The sequence below is a fragment of the Corvus brachyrhynchos genome, unplaced genomic scaffold (assembly GCF_000691975.1).
Source record: "Corvus brachyrhynchos isolate BGI_N302 unplaced genomic scaffold, ASM69197v1 scaffold245, whole genome shotgun sequence".
In the NCBI taxonomy this organism is placed as follows: domain Eukaryota; kingdom Metazoa; phylum Chordata; class Aves; order Passeriformes; family Corvidae; genus Corvus; species Corvus brachyrhynchos.
Genome location: NW_008238988.1, coordinates 1,848,152 through 1,853,262, shown reverse-complemented (window position 1 = coordinate 1,853,262; position 5,111 = coordinate 1,848,152). Strand labels below are relative to the sequence as shown.

At 50.6% G+C, this 5,111-nt stretch overlaps 1 long non-coding RNA gene across 1 annotated transcript in view; it reads left to right on the top strand.

Annotated features, from left to right (window-relative positions):
• Positions 1-5,028, top strand: part of LOC103618815 — an 8,141-nt gene extending 3,113 nt beyond the window's left edge. The window contains exons 3-4 of the long non-coding RNA XR_552350.2: positions 3,831-3,947; positions 4,030-5,028. This is a non-coding gene — a long non-coding RNA (uncharacterized LOC103618815). The remainder of the gene's footprint in view (positions 1-3,830; positions 3,948-4,029) is intronic.
• The last annotated feature ends 83 nt before the right edge of the window (positions 5,029-5,111 follow it).

Below are 5,111 nucleotides of genomic sequence, written 5' to 3'. Positions count from 1 at the left end.
AGCGCCCGCCTGGGGCTCCCGAGCCCCGCAGCACCGCCCGCTGGTGCGAACGGCACCGAGTCCTTGGGGAGCAGCGGAGGGCTTGCGGCTGAGCGCTGCCGGGATGCTGAACGCGCTTTCCCGACGCTCATCCAGGCTGGAAGGACAAACCTCAGGCTCAGGACTCAGCGCTGCGCTGGTTGGTCCCCGTGGGGAGATTTGGCCCCGAGCCTTGACTTGTGGTGTAGCGCTGAAAAAGACGTAATGTGATTAAGATGTATCTGTCTCTGAGCTTGAGTGAGGCAGAGGCAGTGACTCATACCACCTTGCTGGAGCTGTCAAAACACTTGGCTCGCGAGAATAGCCTTCTACACAAAAAACACTGATTCAATATGTTTATATTTAAACAAAACACTGAGGGTCTGATTCACTGCGGCATTACTACAGCCTTGGATGGCTGTAACCCCAGCCAAGCAGCTCCCAGGCACGCACAGAGCCATCGAGTGCTGACTTTCAATAAGTGTTAGAGAAAGGCTTGGTCCTTGTGAGCCTCCTGCATGGAGAGGGGTCCACGAGGGCTTTAGCATCGGTGCTGGTGTTGAGGGCACAGTGCAAGGCCACAGTTCATGCTCTTGTTTCCCTGAACCTGCAGACAGATGTGTGGGCCCCACCAGCATCCACAAAAGATGACAGTGATGAAATGGGTGGTTGTGGAACAGCAACTGCACTGAGCACAAGAGCAGACCCTGAGCTTCTCTTGAGCAGCCCTGGGATGGGCTTGTGTGCCCTCAGCTCAATTTCTCACCCTGCAGGTGTGCAGGCAGCACCCCCTCCCTCCTGGGGAGCTGAGCCACCTGTGACAGCCCGTGGGAGCTGCTGAGCTGGGGAAGGGGGTGCTCCAAGCTCTGCAGATTTGGAACTGCTGGGATTTGCTAACAGATGGTGTGGTGTTGAGCAGCTTGGGGCTACTTTGCTCCTAGAGTGTAGTCTTTCATTTAAAACTGGGAACACATTTCAAGCCAAACTTGCAGCCTAGAGATGCTCTTGGTGTTTGCTTGGTCATAGTTTCCCTTCCTTGTTCCTAAAGTTATGGGTGTTGGGGTGAGGGGGTTGTGACAGCTTTGCTGTTTTAGATGATGTAAGGTCTTCAGGAATTTAAATACAGCCAACCAATCGTGTGTCCCAGGCTGGTGCTGAACATAACCCCAGGAAGAGGGTGCCAGTTGGGTGCTCAATGAACCCACTGCCAGGATGGTCATACGTGTCCCTCAGCAAAATACAATTTTTCCGTCTGCTCCTGCCAGCCAGCACCAGCCCCCAGCCCGCGGCCTGGGCAAAAACACAGCCCTCCTTCCCTCTCAGCCACAGGCTGGCAGTCCTCCTTCCCTTGTCCTGGCTCCCTGATGTGTCCAGGACCCTCTGTGCTCAGGGGATGCTGAATTTCACATTGTCACCCTCCATCTCTGGGGCGAGGGGGGGCGGAATTCCCGTGGCCTGGAGCAACAAGGGAGAGTTTTGCATGGAGCTGGCAGAGCTACAGAACTGAGCTGAGATGCTCTGCATGCTGTGGTTGTCTGTGCTGCCCCTGTACTCAGGCCGATTTTCTGCTTCCACTGCACACAGGCAGTGATAGGGCTGTGCTTCCAGCCTTTTCCCTGAAAAACACTATGGAGCATCTTTTAGCATTTAGAGGCTTGGTTTGAGGGGAAGGATCTACCTGTGTGCTGGGTTTGGCTCCTTTCCCAGCCCTGACAGCCTGGTTGGCCATGGGAATGTCACTTCATCTGTCTTTGTCACCTTTGTTTTCCTCAGGGTAGCGTGAGGAAAACTGTAATGTTCTCCCATCCTATGGTACTGGGAGATAAATGCATCTGTTGTTGTGCTCAGATAACACAGTAGTGGGGTTTCCACCTAGGAGAACATGATATCGGAGTAATTAAATATCCAGGCTGCCCAGGCTCTGGTGCAACTCAAATACTGGAATAAAACCTGCAAGCAGAGAAGGTTGCTGCATATGAATTTAAACCAGCGTTTGCAGCTACTCAAAGCCAATGGGGTGGTGAAGACCAAAGCCTTGCCCTTGCCCTTGAGAGCTGAGGTGGGTGCTGGGAGCATCTCTGGTGTGTGTGATGGTCCAGGGCGACTAGAAGCCTATAGTAGTCCTTGACAACCTTAGCAGTGTTGTCCCACTGTGAGAGCAGTAGTCCCTCTCCTGGAGAAATGCTGCTCTTCTCTGCAATCTTTGCCATGGTGGGTCCCAGAGCAGGGCTGAGGGGTCTTGACTCCATATGGGGTGTTAATCCACCAGTCAGTTTCCTGCACAAATCTGCAGCATCCTTTATGAGAAACCTCCATCCTCACAGACATGAAATTCAGTGAGAAAACATGAAAATCCTCTCATTGAGGGGATTTCCTCTTCAGCCTGTTTTTGTGGGTTTTTGGCATAGAAGAAGGAAGGAGAGCCCATTGCTCCTTCTTGCCAGTGAAGAAGAGATGCTGTCAGTCCCGGGAATGGTTGTGTGGGTATCTTACCACTCCCACCAGCAGCTAAGACTCAAAGAGCCCCTCATGCCCCATGAAAGGATCCTTCCAGCAACATGAGGTCTGTGTTCTGGCTGTGCAATGCTTCTTGGCTTTTCTACTGTATCAGGGGAGCTGTCCAGAACCAAATCCTTTATTTCCTCAGAAAACCTAAGTTTCAAATGCTCCCATAAGGAGATCTCAATTTGGGGAAGAAAATATTTCCCATAGGACCTGACTTTGAGTTATACTATGAAGTGGCTCTGGGTAGTTTCTTTCCCTGAATTGCCTTTAGATATCGATATAATAAAATTTGGGTTTGTTTTTTTTTATTTTTAAAAGGTGCATTTAAAAGCAAGTAACAGAAATTTCTATAAAAAGGAGGATTTGAGAAGAGATGGTGCCTCCCAGAAATGCACATGGCTCCTTGTATTGTCTAGTGAATAGCTGAGCAAAGCCCAGTCCCGGCTCTCACAGGGACCCAGTGCTCACCAGGCTGAGTACCACTGGAATTATGGACCTCATTAAGATGCTGAATTAGCACCATGTCACCTTTCCAGGGAGATGGGCAAGCTCAGAGCAGGCAGCCAGGCCTGGCTGCAGGTGCCCAGAGTGCCCTGGTCCTCTGCAGGGCTCTGCTCTGGAGGAACAGACCTCCACTGGGCTCTTGTCACAGGACAAAAGCCCAACAATTCCTTCTCTTATCCCAAATGTTGAGCCTCTGTCCTCTGTGCCCTGAAAAACTGAAGCCACCCAGAGAACAAACCAACTCCATCACCCTCCCACTGAACTGGGGCTCTCCTGCTTCTCCGAGACGACACTACCATCTAGTGAATACACTCTGCATTGGTTTTCCAGGGAAGCCACGGAGCTCCGTGCATGGCGTGTGGAAAGCAAAACCCAGTCCTCGGCCAAGCGGGGCACAGGATCCCCAGTCCTGCACACAGGTGGCCCCATCCTGGTCCCTTCCACAGTGCATGGTGACCTTCTCATCTAGGGCATCTCCTGCCTGCTCTGTGGGGCTGTGGCTGGCCAGGACATCCCACTAGGACCAGGAGACCCTGCCTGCGCCCAGTGCTGTGGTGGTCACTCCAGAGAGGGGCTTGCTGTGCTGGCAAGCCTCAGTGTGGGTGTTTCAGAGACAGTTTCACATTTGCCAACCTCTCAACTGTTTTTCCAGTGGGTTGAGGGCTGCAGGTTGAGGCTGAGTGTTGTTCCTGGCTGCACTCCCACTCTGGATCCCTCCTTCCCCTGCACACCCTGGACTGTGATGTTATAGCCACCCTGGCAGCAAGCATTACTGACCTTGTTTCTCTTCTTCTTTTGTGCAGAGCTGATCTGATCGGGGCCTACCAAAGACATTAACGACGTCGAAAGTAGCTTACTTTAAGAGAAAATATGCAGAAGAAGAACATTTACATCAAGATTACCATGAGTATTGTCCAAAAGTGAGTATCTCTCTTGCTCCAGACCCCACCCTCTCCCCAGTTTCACTCCTTGATGCTAAAGACCCATCCATTTACTCCCCAGCACCTGATACTACCAGAGGACCGGACTTGTATCCTAAAACTATCTCTCCAGAAGCTCCGCTTCCTGGATGACCCCGAAGCCTATCTCCGTAGGTCTGTATTAATTAACAATCTGTTGAGGAAGATTCACCTAGAGACAGAGAGGGAGAGCTATGAATACTTTAAGGAGGCTCCGTGCTATAGGACTGCCTACTCTGACGCACGAAAACGGCTGAAGTTTATGGTGCAGGAGTGCTGTTCCCAGTCACTCTATTATGAAGAGCTGCACTCGTATCGCATCGTGCCTTACTCTGCAGAGAACGCCGTTTACGGGATGGGCTACACGGGCAGCCACTTGGAGCAAAATTCTCAGTTGCTTATTTATAAAATGAATTAAAGTAGCTGTTAGACCCACTGATGTTTGTTTCTGAATGCTTGAACTGCTTGTTGAGGTGTTGAGATGAGGCACTAATTGCAGATGTGTTTGAGATCAGAGGCGGAGGCGCCGGGAGCTGAGCGGAAGGTGCTTTGGATAATGCTCTGCAGCCCCCGCTGCTGACCCCCGGTGTGAAGCACCTTGCTGTACACACAGAGAGGTGCAATACGGAGGTTCTACCCTGCAGAGACTGTGTGCAAGGCGGTTTGTAGAAACAAAGCTGCACTTAAGTTACCTGTGTGTAGATACAGATGCTCCAAATCACTTTTGCAGTTAAATTACGCCGTCCCCGGTGCAAGGGCAGCCCCCAAGCAGTGGAGTAGTCTAACAGTGAGGAGTAAAACACAAGTTATCTGCTGTAAAGGTATAGACAGAAAGTTTCTTTGAGAATTGCTTTGACCATGAAGGAGTCAGTGCCAAAGGAATCAGTCTTTAGCTTAGGATTTTCAGAGACTGAACTCGCTTGCTACTTACAGACACTCTATACTGAGATTTGCAAGGGTTTGTGGGTTGGTTTTTTTAAAAAATAATTGCATTCACCTTTTACTTATATTATCTCTTAGCTGGTATCTACTTCGCTATTTTAATACGAACCAGAATGACTCACAGGAAAGATTGTTTCTTCAGCCATCATTGGTGTTCCCTTAACTTCATTTGCCTCTTTACCT